This window comes from Protopterus annectens, chromosome 1.part0 (genome assembly GCF_019279795.1).
Source record: "Protopterus annectens isolate FY-2018-M chromosome 1.part0, PAN1.0, whole genome shotgun sequence".
Taxonomy (NCBI): domain Eukaryota; kingdom Metazoa; phylum Chordata; order Ceratodontiformes; family Protopteridae; genus Protopterus; species Protopterus annectens.
Genome location: NC_056725.1, coordinates 1,367,565,711 through 1,367,585,600, shown reverse-complemented (window position 1 = coordinate 1,367,585,600; position 19,890 = coordinate 1,367,565,711). Strand labels below are relative to the sequence as shown.

The 19,890-nt window shown below is 42.2% G+C and overlaps 1 protein-coding gene across 4 annotated transcripts in view; it reads right to left on the bottom strand.

The window, feature by feature from the left end:
• The window catches only part of MGAT3 (beta-1,4-mannosyl-glycoprotein 4-beta-N-acetylglucosaminyltransferase), a 773,371-nt gene that overhangs the window by 407,037 nt on the left and 346,444 nt on the right, over positions 1-19,890 (bottom strand). Inside the window, exon 1 of one of the 4 annotated variants that reach the window (XM_044066940.1) lies at positions 3,837-3,918. The exons of 2 other annotated variants lie outside the window; for them this stretch is intronic. The gene's annotated coding sequence lies outside the window, so the exon portion shown is untranslated. One more of the 4 variants, XM_044066948.1, reaches the window with a different exon arrangement.

Below are 19,890 nucleotides of genomic sequence, written 5' to 3'. Positions count from 1 at the left end.
TGCCATGTTCTACTCTTACATATGTAGATTGCTGTGCTTATCAGCCAACACAATTATCAGTGTTTATGTTTTTCACTTTTCTCACAGATGTGTGACCATGGAGTTAGCATATAAAATTAAGGGACGTATGGGGGCTGCAGGCTTCTTGCCCCCCCCCCTGCAAAAAATGTTTTTATACTGTATTTTTTGTGTAAAATGCTATCATTTTTTATTCAAACTAGTTTTCAGTCAAATGGGTTCAACTGTTTTGAGTTTCAATAAAATGAGATGCAATCAAATAATAAAAATCCAGGCACATACCTCTTCGCACCTCAGTGTATTGGGAAGGCAACTCAGATGTCAGTCTCAAAAACTGTCTACTACTCTGTTTTGCTTTAACCTAAGATGGCTCCTATTTCTCCTCTTTTACCAGTTCTACAATGAAAAATGGACTTCTTGGAACACATCACAAAGTAGGAGCAGTGGCAAACTCTGACATGGGCTGTGCTAGTATGGTGAGCTGGAAAAGGGAATAGCAGTGCAGGAAATACAATTAGTAGTCAATTTTAGTTGTTTTCTTTTGTAAAACAGTTGGGAGGAGAGTGCAAGCTGGTAGACTGAAATGAAATATCTGTGTTTACTGGCAAAAAAATACCAAACTGGAGTCAAACTACCATAAGGAGCAGCAGTAGAAATGCTCCAAAGCTTAACAAAACATTTAAAAATGTGAATAAGGTAAAAAGGACCTCTGCAGTACAACTGTTTATTAAATGTTCTCCTTGGCACACTACAGAAACGTGCAAGTTTGGCCTTCCAGCTAATAAAAGGTGCCATTGGTTCCTGGAGTGAGAAGTGAGAACGGACATTCGTTGGTGGTACCTACAAGTCTGTGCTGTTAGAATGAAGAAGAAAAAAAAAACACCTAAAAACAGACCAAGGACCATATCTGCATAGACTGACTGCACCACCAGAGTCCTGAATTCTATTTTGTGTGTACAGTAAGAATCAGTACATAGCCACTACCAGACTGCACAACAGACAAGTTGTGAGATGTATGTTTCGTACTGCCCTGCTCTGACTACATACCAGAACTACAAGGGTCATCAGGCTTGGTCTTGAGGTCTGTGCTTCCAAACTACTGGAAAACAATCCTTTTACACTGCACTGTATGTGCTAGACAGGGGTCCAGGGAAGTAAATAGTGTGGGAAGAAATAGCCAGGGAATTGTTATGGCTAGGCTTGTATAGGCCCTAGGGCTGACAGCCTAGTACCAGCCTATGAACCTGATGAGCTCAGAAAAAGGCCGAAACATGCATGTCTACAGCTAGTCGGGGTTGGCTTTGCTGGTCTGAATATATAAGTAAGGACTTAAAATGTAAAAAAAAAAAAAAAAAAAAAAAAAAAGTCTTGTGCAGTCAGAAGTCATGTATCTGAAACAATAGTATGTCCTTAAGGGGCCACTTGCATATATCCCATGGGTCTCCACCACTGGAGATTTACAGTATTACATGGTGAAGAGACTAGCTTAACTGGAGCTTACTTGGAGTTTTCACTGAATGGTATATCTGTGGGGCCTTTTTCCTCTTTGGTTTGGATGTACTTATGGGTACATATATTTAAATACAAACAAACTAAGCTTATACAGTAAACTCTCAGTTAACCGAAATTCAAGCAACCAGCACTCTCAAGCTAATGGCAAAAAAAAAAAATTTGAAGAAATACAGTACAATTTTCATGTGTTGCACTTTTTTTCCCCTGCAAAAACATACCTTACATTTTTAGAGTTTTAAAAAGGAAGACAGGAATAAATTCCCTCTCTCCCCAACCTGAGAACAAGTGAAACCAAACAAACAGTATTGGGTACAGTACTAGTCAGGCCTATTTTTAATAGCAACTCTCAAGCAACCAGAAACTACAGTTGTCCAGGATCTACCAATCCCCATGGGTGCTGGTTAAGTGAGAGTTTACTGTACAAATACTTCCTATCATTAACTGTAGAGTGTCTAGTATATAAAGACCTTTGTTGTGAAAAGTCAGAAAGTGATTCCCTTTCTAACTCTCTGCTATGATTTTAAAGGCCAGTGCTATGAATTGTAATCCTCAGAGGTTGACAGGTATGACTGGGCCTGTGTGTTTAGGTTATCAACAAGCACAGGACAGTTTAGAGATTTTATCAAAGCTACCTGTATGTAAAGGTAGATATGGGAATAAAATTAAGATCTGTCAAATGTAGCTCATTCTCAAATTAGTTACCAAGATCCCTTTATTATACTTCACACAAATGCACTTTAACAGCTAATGTTGCCATAATGAACCTTTTCAGTGTGCAAATGTGATTATATATGAATAGATTAACACATCCACATACAATTATATCAGCAGTCACTTCTTGGTATAATTTTGTTTACACAAAACTTCAACCTTCTTAAACTTCATGTTCAAATTTCAGTTTGATCAATTATTCACAAAACACTACAAGGTTTCATCATTTGGTGACCAACCTGCATTCTGTAATGCTTTCAACTAACAGACGCATCACTGTTACAGTGCAGTTTATATGCAGCATGAATTCACTGTTCCACAATACACTTGGCAAAACGTGAAAAAAACATGCAAATGGAAAGATTCCAGAGTTAAACCACACGACCGCTACTGTGAATACTGCTAGACCCTGACAACTGTTAATACTCCCTGGCCCTGATATTACAAATCTCCACTGAATAACCTGCTCAGTGTATGTATATATATATATATATATATATATATATATATATATATATATATATATATATATATATATATAGATATATATATATGTGTGTGTGTGTGTGTGTATATATATATATATATATATATATATATATATATATATATATATATATATATATATATATATATATATATATATAAAAGTTGAAATAAACTTGGAGTTTTCAGTCTTCTATATCTTCAACCAAACACAAGCTTTATTAAATGAGATAACTCATGAGGTTTGTGTGCCTGAAAACATTCAACAGGCCTGACCATAGTAATGATCTCTGTCACTTTGCCTAAATACTTCCTTTCACTGCATCTATTAAACATTACTTTAAGAGTTTATCGTTCTGGGTCACACACAAATACCAAGTAACTGCTCCAGCAGTCCTCCCTGACGGAACTTTTTAAATAATCTTGACAAGCTCTAAAGTAATTCCAGGTAACCTAAAAAACTAACATCATTTCACATGTGTGCCTTTAATTCCCTGCTCCCACAAAAACTGCACATCTAAATAAATAAAAATGCTGGCAAGCAGAGTTTCACAGGCACAAACCACTCAGGTGGTGATAAACCAAAGGTGATTTCCTACAACATTGTTTGGTCTGTTGGATGTTTTGTGACATATTTATAAACCAAAGGTGTATTTAATGATAAAAATCCACAAGAAAAACAAAACATGAGCGGTTTTGTTAAACAAGTAACTTCATCAGACACCATTAAAATGTAAGACAACCATTTATATACATATAAAAAACACTCTGATTGGGTAAGCAAAAAGAGGCACCTAGCCAGCATTTTTAGTTAGTTTTTTTTTTTTAAACTGCATATCTACTCGTATGACCTGCTAGATTCCAAATACTTCAATTAGTTTTCACTTGACAGATTTCTACCCAAATCCTCCAACCTAGCGCGAGAAGGACTGACCTGTTAATTTTCTTGCCTCCTCCTTCCCTGTATTTTCTAAGATAACCTCATGCCATCACTTTCTGGTTTCAAATCTACACGTTTTCATGTTGCTCCTCTGCTCACCATTCACATCCTTGTTATGCTGCTGGCTTAGTCTTCCCAGCTTTTACTCAACAAAGTCTGAAGAAAGTACCTGTTCATAAAGACTGCATTTTTCTGCTGCTCTTCAATGTTGCCTCTTCCTCTGATTTCTTCAATTGCTCACAACTTGATCGGTTTCATAAATGAGTTTACATGAGCACCTCCCCTCCATGTGTTCTTTTGTCAACAGATATCTGTTATCAGTGAACCTTGTCTTCTGTTACAGATTCACGTAAAATATGAGACGATGAGTTAATTATTTGCTCCTCTGACTTACATTAAGGAGTCCATCTAGGATTGCTACCTTTTCAAATGGCCAAAGTACGACAATTGTGGTGCAGACATCAGATTTTGCAGGCCAAAACATACCCACGGCTAGTACAAAGGACAGAACTTCACTTTTTTGCCTAAATAAAAGCTTATTCTTGTAGCATTTTAGTTGATTATTCCGTTTCTTTTAACATTTAGGTGTTTTAGATACAGAATAACATTTATGCAACTATTATATAAAATATAGGAAAGAATTTTTCCCTAAAAATCTCAGGACATTTGCCATTTTTACAAATTTCTTGCAGGACACAACTGCCCAGAGAGAGACTGTCTCTTGCAAAGTGGAACAGGTGGTAACCCTAAGTCCACCTGTTTTAAAGGTTCGATAGATAACACATTACAAAGCTACAACTAATACAAACAAAAGTTGTTAGAAGAATGTGTTATTCAAAAGTAAAGTGGTATTCAAAATTAAAGTAACAACCTTGTCAAGTGGCATGCTAAAATAACAACCTTGTCAATAGACTTCTATTTATAGCAGTATTTTTTATGTAATATTATTCACTCAGCTCCTCTCCATCTTTCTAGCATCACCTTAATAAATCTATCTCAACATTGCACCCAGATATGCTTCAGGTTTGGCACTATTTAAGGGTCTTGGCAAATGATAATATAAACTAGTGCAAGCCTGCAGAATCAATTAGTGCAGCTTTTGAAGTCACTGTAGTCTTGGCCTTTCTGTTTAAACATGACAGTTTTTCAAGCATGCTTTTCTTTTACAGAAATGTTTACACATTGGTACAGCTATTTTTCAGCTAAATAATTTGTTTTATTTACTTGTTTCTCTGAAATCTCCTTGATCTAAACTAGTCTAACTCTCACTGGACAACAGTATGCGGAATTAATGTGTGTATGCATGTGTAGGTATACACGAACATGTGTGCATGCATGTGTAGGTACACATGTATAAGCATACACTAATCTAACTCATGTGCCAGCAAATCTAACTCTGAACTGTGGTTTTGAACAGAAAAACGGGAATTTCAGCATGGGTTCGACCGACATGAGCACATATGTTACACATGTATGTACTTGAAGCGATCAGGAATATGTGTAAATATATAAACATTAAGATAAAATGTTTCCATGGGGCAAGCCCTGCAAACAGAGGAATAATCACGGACTTCAAAGAATCAGTAAAATAACTCTGAGCCTTTATACATCATTATGCTGAACAGCTGCTGAAGAAACAACTTAAGTGAATACAGTATGGAATCGTTCAATTTGTTTATAAAGTACAGTCGTGTACACTTACCATAAATGTAGATGTTAGAGTGTATTCACTGTTGAAGTCCTGATATGTGAGATTTCCTGCTGCAGAAGCTCTTAGCCGGCCCGACTACCAGAGTAAAAGTCTTCCTTCCTCCTACAACTGGTGGAGACACTTGACTGATCCATGTACCCTAGGGTATAAGTGGAGTCTGCATATATCATTACCTCAATTGTTTTCTTGTCCCTTGTAGTTTGGAGCCCGCACAACAGGAACAGCAGGTCAAGGCCAGATGGATAGGGCAAGGATCCCCAGGCATGTAGGACTGTAAAGTTGGGATTCCTGGTACATGAGAAAAAGTAATAGCCCCACTGTAGGCTATGGGGGGAGGGGTGACTGCTACAGTGAATATACTCTAACATCTACATTTATGGTAAGTGTACACAACTGTACTATGTTCTTCATGTTTCACTGTTGCAGTCCTGACTTGTGGGAAGATTCCCAAAGCTTAAAAGAGGGGAGATGATGAAGTGGTGTGAGAAAGGAAGGTTTTGAAGGGAAAAAGAGGAAAAAACTGAACTGGAGTAGAAGACAGCTGACATAGGTAATGTCTGGGGTAAAAGGGTACAAAAGACCAGATGGCAGGCTCCTCTCCCTCTTGGTAGGTATGGTACACCCTTCACAGAGGTAGTAGTGGGACCAAGCAGCCTAATGGAATGGGCCCTTACAGACACAGGAGAGATCCTTCCCTAATTATTTAGAAAGAGGGTACCAAGAGTGAGCGAGAGCCCTCTGAGTATGGCCTGCAAGATACAGGATCACCTCCATTGAGGGTAGCACTGGTAATATTACATTGGCCAGAAAATTCTCAAGAGTTTTACAGTGGCCATGTAGCAGAGCAGCTGCCTATGGGAAGTTTTGAAAAAGACAGGGTACCCTTCCCGCCATACTGAGGGTCTGGACAGAAGACAGGTAGGTGCTTGGCTAGAAAAAGGGGGCCATCAGTTACCAGCTTGGGTTTGACGACGGGGTTAGGCCTGAGAGCCTAGAGTCTCAGAGATTCCCTAACTGGAGAGATTGGCAATATACAAGCAGGGTTCCATGTCAGAAGATTAAATCTTTTCTAGGACCAGGTTTAGGTAGCAAGATGGTGTATGAGGTCACCTGGGGGGCCAGGAGTGGAAGGCCCTATCAGAGTGGGGGCGAAGGTAGGTGTGCATGAAGGAAATAGGCTGAAATAGCTGAAACCTGAACCTGGCAGGATGAGTGAGAAAGAAGTTTTAAAAAGTAGGACTGCAAAATAGGGATCTTGGTCCTGCTGGGGTTCTGATAGAAATGTGCACACCCAGTATGAAAGCCTTCTTACTATGTTGCTCAGGCCTTTCTGGGCAATATAGTTTCCTAAGATGTACTGCACAAGCTAATGAACGGAGGTGGGTGTCATCAAGATCATACTTGGATCCCCTGAGTTCTGCCTCCAAATTCAGAGCACTAGCACCTGAAGTTACAGAGACAGCTGCCCCCCCCCACCCCATCCTCTGAGAGACAGTAACCTTCCAATAGCTAGAACAAGGGGGTATGCTCCAAGCTTATAGGGAGAGGGTTAACAGGAAGGCTAAGGAGAAGAAAGTACCAGGGTAGAATTGATCAAACGGGTGCAATAAGGAAATTCAGCTGTTCTGTGATTTCTGGGTATTCTTGGGGAAAAGGGCATTGTTATGAAAGCCTAACTGAAAAGGATTGTCCACAGAATAAGGTGTCTGTAACTCCATTGTTTTCTTTGGTGGTGAAAGATTTTCATCTGTGGGGTCCCCATCCCTCGGCTACGATGAGAGGAATCTACCAATGCAACTGCCACTTGAGGGTACCTACAGACTTCTGATTTGTCTGCTTGTTGGCAGAGTGCCCCCTGGATGAACTGAGCCAACTGGTGCCATCCCATAGGATCAGCTAGGAGGGACTGTAAATCTATCCCCATAGCTAGATGGTGAGGGTAGGGATGTTTTTTTTTCCTTTTTAGATTTTGTGCCATATGTAAGTGTGTCATCTTCTGTGATCATCATCTTCTGTGACTAAGAACAGCACCATTGGGTTTGATTTCTGTCTGGGGTACTACAAAAGCTGTTTGAGCTGATCAAAGCTCATACTGTCCAAGTGTTTATTCGCTTCCTTTATGTCAGTCACAGTAGCTTAAGTAGTCCTTAGAGGAGTAGTATTTGAAATTGCTATCAGCAGAGTGGAAGGCTTGAGATTAGAGGAAAGTCCTAGGTATACCCCACATAAATGAATTTTAAGTCAGATACAAGCCTTTTCTGACTGAAGACAGTTATGGATGTTGGCCCACTACCTTGTGGAGGTGCCACAGAGGTCTCCTCATGTGAATCCCGGCTTGGGGATTGGGGGATGGCAGAGGCTAAAGAGGCAAAGCCAGCCAAAGTGGGGAGAAATTCTTGTCTGTAGGAAGATTTAATTTGTAAAAGATGAGTTTATGTTTTATGTCTCCTTGAGTCCATTACACAAAGTGTGCTCTAGTTTGGCTTTAGTGTACAAACTGCTTCCTTATGGGATCACTTCTTTTCTCCCTATCCAGAAAGTATGCTCTTCTCATGAACAGCTTGTATCCAATTTCTGCCACCCAAGCTGCAAGGATTTATGTCACATGCCCAGCCTGTCTGTAATGTGTTGAACACTGTTATTCAGAGGGGGCCACCTTGCTAGGAGCCAAGAAGGTAAGAGTCTAAAGAGGTCCCACTCTAGAAACAAATTTTTTTTTGAGAGTGAACTTGAGATTCTGGGTCCATATCTGATTAGTAGTTCAGCTTTCCTAACAGGCCAATCTAAGCCTCCTCAATAACATTTCCCAAGGTGAGAAAAGTACAGTTTTGTACCTACCATAAATGTAGATGTCCGATAGGTATGCATCTGCAGTCATAACATATGGGTTTGTCTTGCCTCAGGCAGCCCTTCGGTCGGCCGGATTCCAAAGTCTGGGTCTGGCCTCGGCTGATGTCGCACTTTCCCCGACGTCAGAGCGTCTGGGGTATAAAAGCATCAGCCGACGCCATTTTCCTCAGTTTTTCTTGCCCCAGATGCCAGGTGCCCTCTAGGAAGGCTAAATTTGGATAAATGCTGAAAAGTTCCAAACATTTGCAAATTATATACATGTATAAACAAACAAATACACCATAATAGATTCCCCCAGCTAGCTGAAAGAGGGGTAAGCACCCTAGGAATACCACAGAGGGGAAGAAGGGTGGGTAATCCTGACTGCAGATGCATACCTATCGGACATCTACATTTATGGTAGGTACAAAACTGTACTATGTCCTTCAAGGATGCATCTGCAGTCATAACATATGGGTAGAATACCATAGCCAATCTGGGGGAGGAGGTACTAAGAGAAGGATGGTGTAGTTAAGATCCCCTGCAGCACTGCAGTTGCAAACCCTGCTCGGGATCTAGAGTATAAAGGCAGATTGTAATGCTTGGTAAATGTATGCACGGAGCTCCAAGTAGCAGCTTCTAAAATGTCCTTGGTAGCCACCCCTCATAGGAAAGCTGTAGTGGTGGCTGTGGCCCTTGTGGAGTGAGGCCTGATATTTTCAGGAACTGTCTTTCCATGAAAGGAGTAACAAAAGCAAATGCAATTTCCTATCCATTTTGAAATTGTCTGTTTGGAAATTGCTCTTCCTTGCACCCCAATTGCATATGCTACAAAAAGTTGGTCAGTTTTTCTGCTAGTTTTTGTTCTGTCCAAATAGTAGCGTAGTTGTCTGTGTATATCCAGGGTGTGCAAAAGTTTTCCCCCTTTATTCTGTGGGTTAGGGAAAAACGTAAGCAAGTGAATAGCTTGGTTCAAGGATACCCTAGATACCACCTTTGGCATGAAAGTAGGATTGGTTCTTAGTGACGCTCTATCCTGGTGAAAAATAAGAAAAGGCTGCACTGCCATTAATGCTTGTAACTCAGATACTCTTCTTGCTGAAGTGATTGCCAGAAGGAATGCAGTTTTCCAAGATAGAAACTGTAGATCTGCTGATGCTGCTGATTCAAAAGGAGGTAGTGTCAGTTTTTCCAGCACAAAATTGAGATCCCATGCAGGTAGAGGGGGTCTTCTTGGAGGTTTAACATTTTTGATCCCTCTCAGAAATTGCCTGAGAAGAGGGTGTGAGAAGATGGGTGGATCCATATTGTATTCTGCTGAAATTGCTGAAGCATGAATCTTAATGGAAGAATAAGACAGGCCATTGTGGAACAATTCTGCTAAGTATTCTAGGATGTGTGCTAGGTTTGCCACTGTGACATCTGTGCCCTTTGATGTGCTCCAAATGAGAAATCTCTTCCATTTAGCTGAGTATGTCTTCCTTGTGGAAGGCCTGCGAGCCTCCAGGATAATGTCCTTCACCCTCTGAGATAAAACAGTTTGGTTGGAATTTAAGGAATTTTCCAGGCAGTTAGCTGCAATGTTTTCAAGTTGGGATGCAGGGTCTTGAAATTGTTCTGCGTTAGAAGAAGAGGCCATAGGGGAAGAGGCCATGGATTTGCCTGAGACATGCTTCTCAATAGTGGGTACCAGTGTTGTCTTGGCCAGTCCGAGCTATTAGTATCACTTTTGGCTGTTCCTCCCTGATCTTCAGTAGAACCTTGTATATCAATGGGAGAGGTGGGAAGGCATATACTGTTAGGGCATTCCAGCTGAAAGAGAGAGAGTCCACCCTCCATACTTGTGGGTGGTATGTCCTTGAGCAGAATGTCTTCAGTTGGTGGTTGAGTGGGGAGGCGAACAGATCTATCTCCGGCATTCCCCATGTCTTTGTTATGAGTTTGAAGATGTCTGGATGCAGCATCCATTCGTGTGCATCCATGGTAGTTCTGCTTAAGCTGTCTGCTAGTGCATTTTCTTTTCCTGGTACGAATTGGGCCTGCAGCTGGATATTGAGATTCAGGCATAGATTCCACAGATTCATAGCCATCCGGCATAGGGGGTAGGAATGTGTGCCTCCCTGTTTGTTTATGTACCACATGACCGTGGTGTTGTCTGTCCTTATTAACAGATGTCCTTGTTGGAGGAAGGGTCTGAATGCCTCGATTGCATGCCTCACTGCCACCATTTCCTTTTGGTTTATGTGCATTCTTAGCTGCCCTTGAGGCCATAGGCCTTGGATACATTTGTCCTCCATGTGTGCTCCCCATCCTCGGTCTGAGGCGTCCGTGGTGATGGTCTGCCTTGTTTTTGGTTTGTTGAAAGGCAATCCTCTGTTGGACTGGCAGGCCTGAGCCCACCACAGGAATTCCTTTTGAAGGCATGGAATGATTGGTATCATGGTTTCTAGACTGACTGTGTTGAGACCATACACTCCTTGGGTACCATTGTAATTTCCTCATATGCAGCCTGGCATGTGGGATTAAAATTATGCAGGATGCCATGTAACCCAGGGCCTGCAGGACTTTCCTTGCAGTAAGCTGAGTTTGTCTTGTCAGAATCATGAAGTAATCTGGAAGTTGTTTTTGTTTTTCTTCTGTGAGAAAAGCCATCTGGGTGATTGTGTCCAGATCTGCACCCAAAAAGGTTATCCTTTGGGATGGTACTAGTCTTGACTTTTGGAGGTTGACTGTGTATCCCAAGGTCTGTAGCAGGTGTGTGGCATAGGCCAAGTCCTTTAACAATTTTTTCTTGTTGTCCGCTTGTATTAGGCAGTCGTCCAGGTATGGATAAATTTGAATTCCCTGAAGTCTGCCATGTGTAATTACTGATGCCAGGCATTTCGTGAATACTCTGGGCGCAGTAGATAAGCCAAAGGGCAATGCTGAGAATTGATAATGCTCTGATCCTGCAAGAAATCTGAGGTGTCTTCTGCAATCTGGTCGGATAGGGACGTGCAGGTATGCCTCCTTGAGACCTAGAGTCACCAGCCAAGACTCCTTGCCCAACATGGGAAGAAGTTGCTGTAGGGTCAGCATTTTGAATTTTGGCACAATGAGATAAGTGTTCAGTGCGGACAGGTCGAGAATAGGCCTCCATTGGTTTTCTTTTCTTGGTACAAGGAATAGTCTGGAGTAAAATCCTTGGCCTTGTTCTAAACATGGTACCTTTTCTATAGCTTTCATCTGAAGTAAATTGCTGATTTGTCTTAAAGCCTCTGCCTTCTATTTTGGTGGAAGGTTTGGCATTCCGCTTCTTTTTGGCAAAGTGTGGAAGTGAAACCTGTATCCTTTGTCTATTATTTGCAATGTCCATGTATCCTTTGTAAAGCAATGCCAGTTTTTTGAGAATAAAGCCAGCTTTCCGCCCAACGGTGCTTCCAGTTGATCCCTGGTAGGCGGAATCAGAGTCAAGTCATTGGGTCTGTCCTGTTGTAGTGGTTGTAGTTGTAGCTGTTGCACTACTCCTCTGGTTGGCAGGCTGCCACTGACGGCCTCTGTAGGAGCCCTTCGATTGACCTCTGCCTCTAGGGTGCCTGTTCCTGCCTCTCTGTGCTCTGGTAGAGTCTGGAAAGGACCAATTCTTTGTAGGCCAGTTTCTGCTGAACCTCGGTGGTTGAACTTGCAGGAAATCTTTAACTGTTTGCACAGATTTTGCTTTTTCTTCAACCTTTTTTAGAATCTCCTGTGCAGGGGAGCCAAATAAATTTTGTTTCTCCATTGGAGCATCGAGGAGTTTAGCTTTGACATGGTCTGGCAAAGATTGCTCCTTCAGCCAGGCATGCCTACAAATAACTGCCCCAGTCATAGCTGATCTAAATGAAGCCTCCAGTGCATCATAGCCACATTTTAAAAAATGATTACTAACCTGTTGTGAGTTATGTACCAAATCCTGAAGGGATTTACGGTCTAAGGGTTCAGGAGAAGAAAGTTTCTTATTCATTTGATCTAACAAAAATTCTTGGTACTGTATCATATGGAATTGACAGTTTAATGCCCTGGCAGAAAGAGTTGCAGATGTATACACCTTTTTTCCCCATCTCTCTAAAGCTCTACACTCTCTTTCAGAGGGTAGGGGATTTTTGGCAGTAGCGGCTGCAACCCCTTTAGGGCCCAGAGAAATAGTTTCTGGGTCTGCAGCATGGGCTTTATACAGATGGAAATGAGAATCCGGGACCCTGTAATATCTGTCAGGTTTGGCAGGGGCCGGAGGAAGAGAATCAGGGGCTGTACTGACATCATTGTACACATCATCAATTACATTTAGAACAGGAGGTATAGCTAAGGGCCTATGCTGAGGCAAATGCAAAAAGGTCCTTAATCTTTTTCTAGAATCAGAGAAATCCTGACCTTGCCATTGAAAGTGCTCTCTCATGGAGTGTAAAGTCTCCGCAAAGGAAAATTCTTCAGGAGGGGAGGCCAAAGGGATAGATTCCTCTGCATCTGAATCCTCATAAGGCGAGTAAGCCCCTTCCTGGTGGTCTGACAAGTCAGATCCATCTGTGGAGTAATCTGAGGAGTGAGGTTCAGAGGGTTCAGTCCTGGGCCTCTTGTCTGGAAGAGGTTGAGAGGCCCTGTCTGGGTGAGGTTGTGAACCCCTAATTAAGGAGATAAGGTCCTCAGCAAGGCTGAGGATCTGTGAACTAGAGGAAGGCCTCTGGGATGTAGATTTGGCAGGCAAAGCTTTTGAAAGTTTGGCAGCTTTAGCCCTGGAGAAGGCCTTAATAGACATAGAAGCTGGGGGCCTAGCTGCCCCACGTGCAGGGGTAGAAATGTCCAAAGGTATGGTGTCGGACAATTCCTGAACACTAGCTTCGGTAGGGAGTTCTGAAGCCGACTCAGCCGGGGCCTCTCGGGCCTCGGTTGTCGGAAGTATGGTTTCGGAAGAAGGAAATGCCGTGGACTCTGTTTCGGCCGAAACAGAGACACTCGTGGTAGGCCTAGCCATGGTTTCAGACGAAACCGCGGGCCGTGAGTGTCGGTCCTTTTCCTTGCGTTTTTTGACCATATGCGAAGTCGGAGTCTCCGATGGCATTTTATAAGCAAAAGCGGCTCCAAAAAAGTCCTCTGCAAACTCCGACTGACATCTAAGAGTTCGTCGGTTGAAGGAGGCACAGGCTAAACAGGCTGATACGTCGTGAAATACAGTTATTCACTTTTTCTGACATCCGGTTAAATACTGAAGCAAGAAAAAAACAAAATATTCAACTTTGATTCGGTCTGAAACTCTGACTTCAGAAACTTTCAGAATGCCAACCTGCACTCGCAAAATTGCTTCTGCATCGGACCATGCGGCAAAAAAGACTGGGGATATGACGTCGGTCATGCGCATTAGTACCCTGACGTACTGACGTCAGTCTAATGCGCCCTGACCGACGTCAGCCATATACTTTGGTATTCGGGCCGACTGGACAGCGGACTACCCTGTAGTTAGGACTGCAGCAATGTGGAATGAAGAACATCAGGCTGATACGTCGTGGTCTGGGCCTAAGCAAGGAAGGCAGTAAGAATGGAAATCCTTATGAGGTATTTGTTTCCCACAAGTTAAACAATTATTTACTTTGTCTGACATCGGCTGAGGCAAGAAAGAGTCCCCAACGGGGTACTTAGCTTTTTTCGAAGTCTTCGGTAGCTGAAATCTCTGGATCTGACCGACCGGCACTTGCGAACAGCTTCTGCTTCAGGCACCGCGCGGCAAGAAAGACTGAGGAAAATGGCGTCGGCTGATGCTTTTATACCCCAGATGCTCTGACGTCGGGGAAAGTGCGACATCAGCCGAGGCTAGACCCAGACTTTGGAATCCGGCCGACCGAAGGGCTGCCTGAGGCAGGACAACCCATATGTTATGACTGCAGATGCATCCTTGAAGGACATCAAAACTCTGTACCATGTGTCTGTGAATCAAAACCTTAACCACTATACCAAGTCCCAATCTTTGGAATGCTGAAACCACAAACACACCAGGGTTTGCCAAAGGCTTGCTCAGTCAAAACATTATAATATCAAACAAGATAAACATAGCACAGCCACCACAGAGAGACGTGTACAATTGTACAATAAGTATTAAAACCAGTTTTATTAAATATAAAGCTGTGATTAACACAGAGAATACAACAGTGATGAGCGCTTTCACCCTATGCCTTCCTCACATCATATTACATTCCAACTAGCGGTGTTTTTTCAAAGTAGCCAGAACCAAACAGACTTCATCTGGTAATGACATCATTCACTGGTCTTCTTGTTACGCCTCCTTCCTATGCGTATAGGTTTTAAAGGTAACACCATTAAGACCTGGTGGCTTATCAGCTGAAAAATCAGCTATCCAGCGACTCTCAGCTAATTCAATATGATTATTTAAACCTCTCCTTTGTGAAGACAGTGTCATAACTTCCAAAACTGAAAACTTGAAGTTATGACTAGGATTTGTCATAATATGCTGAACTAAAGAATTGTCTGTTCTTTAACCTAATGTCACCAAGATGTTTAAAAATTCGAGTTTTTAAGGGACAAATAGTTTTTCGACATAAAAACTTGTACAATTTGTGCAAGTTGCTAAATAAACCACATATCTTGTATTACAACTGGCATAAGTATATACTTTATATTCTCTATCATTGACAGGATGACCGATTGCTTCAGGGAATGGATGGATCACCGAACCTATTTCTATCTATTTTGAACATGAATTGAAGAAAGCTCTAAAGGAAGCACAAACTTTCCTTAAGGACAGATAAGACTTTTTGAAATACCTATCAGAAGTTTTACATCTAAAGGATGGTAAAGTGCTGACATATATGGTCACAGTAGATGTGGTGAGTCTGTTCACCATAATTCCGAATAATTACGTGGTAGAAGCAATTTGAGAATTTATGACATTAAAAAATGTTTATGGGAGATATGATATTTTTTGGATGTGTGTGCTATTGGAACTGATTCTGGAAAATAATGTCTTGGTGTCCAAGAATGGATACTACTCACAGAAATGAGGGATGGCAATAGGCATCCCCTATGCTAATAGTTATTCTAACCTGGTTATGGCCCACTGGGAAGAGAAATATATCTTTAGTGGAAGGAATAACTGGTTGAGACATGCCATGTTCTATAAGAGATTCGTTGACTATGTATTTTTTCATTAGAATGGGAGTGAAGAACAATTATTGAACTTCAATCAGACTACACCTTTCTTGATATTTGATGCACATTATGCACATGATAAAATTGACTTTTTGGGCACTACTTTGATTAATAAACACACCGAGATCTTTCGTAAACCATGCTGGAAGAATCATCTTCTTTATCTAAGTACTATGCACCCAGGGCATATTTTTAACCAGGTAATGAAAGGTCAGTTCATTCAAGCCTCTAGATTGTGTACAGATGAATCTACTTTCAAAAGAGAAACTGACAGAATGAAGTATAATTTGTCCTCTAGAGGTTATAGAAAGGACTTGGTCACTAAAGTAGCATCTAAAACTACAGGCATGAGAGATGGGAGAAGTAAACCATATTTCAAAAAACATTGGAATATGGAAGATTTGATCTCTCTAGGATATAGGGAGCAACATATGGCATTTAGATGCTCACTCACTTATAGCCAAGACATTCAAGGAATATGTACCATCTTAAAGAACAACTGGAAAATTTTATTAGCAGATGAGAACTTAAATCCGAGGAGGAATGAACATCATGGCAAACATGGGACTTACAGATGTGGAAATTGTAAAACCTGTCCGTATACCAATACCAGCAATTTATTTTGTCATCCTGTCAATGATAGAGAATATAAACTATATACCTATGCCGATGAACAAAGATATGTGGTTTATTTAACAACTTGCACAAACTGCACACGTTTTTATGTTGGAAAAACTATTTGCCCCTTAAAAACTCAAATTTTTAAACATCTTAGTGACATTAGGTTAAAGAACAAAGACAATTCTTCATTTCAGCATATTATGACAAATCCTAGTCATAACTTCAAGTTTTCAGTTTTGGAAGTTATGACACTGTCTTCACAAAGGGGAGATTTAAATAAGCATACTGTATTAGCTGAAAGTCGCTGGATCACTGATTTTTCAGCTAAGCCACCAGGTCTTAATTGTGTTTTACCTTTAAAACCTATACTCATAGGAAGGAGGCCTAACAGTAAGACCAACAGATTATGTCATTACTAGATGAAGTCTGATTCGTTCCAGCTACTTTGAAAAAAACATCTCTAGTTGGAATGTAATATGATCTGAGGAAGGCATAGGTCGAAAGAGCTTATCATTGTTTTATTCTCTGTGTTGATCACAGCTTTATTTGTTTGCGTCTTTTGGCTTTTCCCGGTTAGGGGTCGCCACAGCGGAACTCCGGTCCGCTAATGATTGGCAGTAGATGTTTACGTGCTGGCTTGCCGGGCCTAACGCACAACCTTCAACGAAGGAACGCCCATTCACGCATGTCGCCACAAAGAAGACGCTCTAACTGAGAACTGAATGGGCAACGTCTAACTGTGAGGTGACAACGCTACCGCAGCACCACCACCCCACTCTAAGTTGATCACAGCTTTATATTTAATAAAAATGGTTTTAATACTTATTTTACAATTACACACCTCTCTCTGTGGTGGCTCTGCTACAATTATCTTGTTTGATGCTATAATCTTTAGAGTGCTGTGCAGCAACTAAGGTCTCAACCCTGCATCTTGCTAGTGGCCAAGTGCTATGTTACTGCCTGGGGGGGGAATGAAGTAGTCAAAAAGGGCAAGGTGTAAATAGTCAAAATGTGGAGCTTCCGAAGGGTCCAGTAATCCTCAGCTACATCTCCTACCAGGAACCAGCAAGAAATGAGCTTTGAGGACTGGTGTCCCTAAGAAAAACTTGGAGTAGGACATAAGTTAAGACAGGTGAAGGTTGAAAACCCCTGCAAAGGAAGCCCTATGACTGAAAACAGAAAGGGACAGATTGTTTGGAAAGTTACACCCTCTCTTTCCCCTGGAGGAGTACATGCCATGAAAGGATTGCTCCCTCCATGGGACCTGAGCAGAGGAAGTCGCTGGTGAGGGGGAAGATGAGTGGTCTTGGCTGAGTCCCTGGCACTGTGTGTGGCCCCTTTCCCTGTGGGCCTTCCCTTGGCCTGCAGTGGGTCAGGAAGGAAAGGTACAGAGCTTGGTGGGATAGCTTCTGCTGAAACGTGGGGGCTGCGTCTGTACAAGGGATTTGGTTGTCTGCCTTGACTTAGCCCTGTCCTCTACCTCTTTGAGAACAGCTACTGCTTTAGGGTCAAATAGTGAACTCCTTATCCAAAGGAGTGTCCAAAAGTTTGAACTTTACATGCTCTGGGATATCTTGCTCTCTTAGCCATGAGTGCCTCCTAATGACAGACTCAGTGGCTGCTGCCTGCTGGCAGCCTGTAAAGCACCAAACCCACAGTGCAAGGAATGGTAGATCACTTGTGAAGATGGAACTGCAAATGTCCATTAATTCTTGAGATAAGGCCTTATTTTCAGTGGTCAAAAGTTTTTGCTTCATCTGTTCCAGCAGTGACTCTTGCTGTTTTATTAAGTGTAACTGGTAGTTCAATGCCCTCATAGTGTGGCAAAAGTGTATACTTTCTTGCTAAATCTTTCGAGGGCTCCACCCTGCATATCATCGGGTAAGGGATTCTTGGGGGTGCTGGTTCTGGAAACCCTGGAGTCCAGGACTAAAAATCTGGGGATCTGCTGAAGAGTTATTAAAAAAAAGTGCTTATGTGAAGCCATAACCCTGTAGAAACTGTCAGATTTTCTGGGTGCAGGGGGAAAGGAATCTGGTCTCAAACAGGATTCTGGCAACACATCAACCACCTCCAAAACTGGGGACACTGCCAAGGATTTGTGTTTTGAGAGGTGGTGGAATTCCCTAACTCTTTTCTTGGGTTGGGTTCTTTTCAATGTAAAAGTTCCCCAAGGGAGTGTTAAGTTTCCCCGAAAAACAGATCCTCAGGAGGGGAAGCCAAAGATAAGGTTTCTCAGAGTTAAAACTCTTGAAAGGGAGACAAGGGCGGCTCATCTTCAAGGGTTGAGCACTCCTAGTCCTAGTCCTGCCTGGTCTCAAAGGAGTCAGTAAGAACCTCAGGGGATAATTGTCTTGTCTCCCTTCCCCAGAGGAGGATTTGGGGAGGGGGTATCTGTCCCTTACCAGGGAAAGTAGGTCCTCTGCCAATCTACCTAACTCCTTTTGAGATTGAGAGCTGAAAGGGCTGGAAAGAAGAGATGATTTCCTTGGTGCAGGTTTTTGTTTTGGCCTGGGGGCTTTGGAAACGCAGACTCCTGAATACCTGTGAGGTATAGTAAAGTGCTGTGTTCGCCAGAAGCAGAGGCCTGCTGAGCAGTCTCGGACCCAACCAATCAACAACTGGTGATGATGTCGAGGGTTCCAAAGGCATACCGGCCTCCAAAAGGATCTCAGTAGAGGCCTTCTCCACTACCTCGACTGCAAGAGGGGGATGCAAAGGCACCTCACCAACTTCCACAATAACCACACTGACTTCCACAATAACCAGTCCTGGAGGGCTATCTGATGATGACTGGTTGTGTTCGGAAGGACTGAGCTTAGGCCATTTGCGTTTAGTCAGAATGACATCGGGATGTGGAACAGACTCCATCCCACGTGAAGATTCTGGGGATTCACCAACAAAATCTAGCTAAAATGTCCACTTTATGCTGAATAGTTCTGGAGTTGATTCTAGTGCAGGAATGATAATTGGGAATGTCGTGGGAGGGGCCTAAACATGTAACGCAGAGGGTATGAAAATCCTGGTGAGGAAGTTGTTTACCACAATGTAAGCAGTTAATTTTCTTGAACATTAGTTTAGAAAAGGAAAGAGTTCCCCATTGAGGTACTTAACTTTAGAAGTTTTCACACTGGTACGGACCGATCAACGCACATCTTTGTTTATTTCAGGCTTTGACAACAAGAAAGAACTGAGGTAATGATGTAGGCAGACTCCACTTATACCTCAGTGTACTGACTTTAGGAGAAGGGAAGACTTTTATTCTGGTAGTCGGGCCGACCAAGGGCTTCCACTGCAGAAAATCCCACAAGACAGGACTGCAACAGTGAAACACAAAGATCATCAATACTTTCCCTAACAAATATGGATATGCACCCTTCAGCTCCCTTTGGACTTGAAAACATGGTAGGTGGTGAACCTTGACAAGGAGAGTGCTGCTTGATCATCCACTCCAAGAACCTGAATGCCAATGTCAAACTGTTAACACTGAGATTACCGCCACTGTCCATACCTCCCAACTGTCCCAAATTACTCAGTTTTTACCCAGTTTTGGGGTCCAAAAATGGGGTGCCAAGACCCCAGAGTGGCACCCCTTAATTTCCAATTTTTGTCTTTGTTTTTTTTATTTCTCTCACTTTCATCGCAAGCGCGATTACGTCAGCACTCAGTCAGGGCTCCCAGCCTGTCGTAATTCAGCTCATGCACATAGCGCATGTATTTCTGGCTCAAATTTGCGAGCGGGAACAGCTTATTTGTGGATATCTCGCTCCTGCCTTTTCTTTTCTGGATTATATTTTATTTAGATGCTCCAGTTGTGCTCGTGGATTGTATTTATAAGCTCTGTCGGCTTGTTTGTGGATATAGCGCTTGTGGTGGATACAAACTGGAG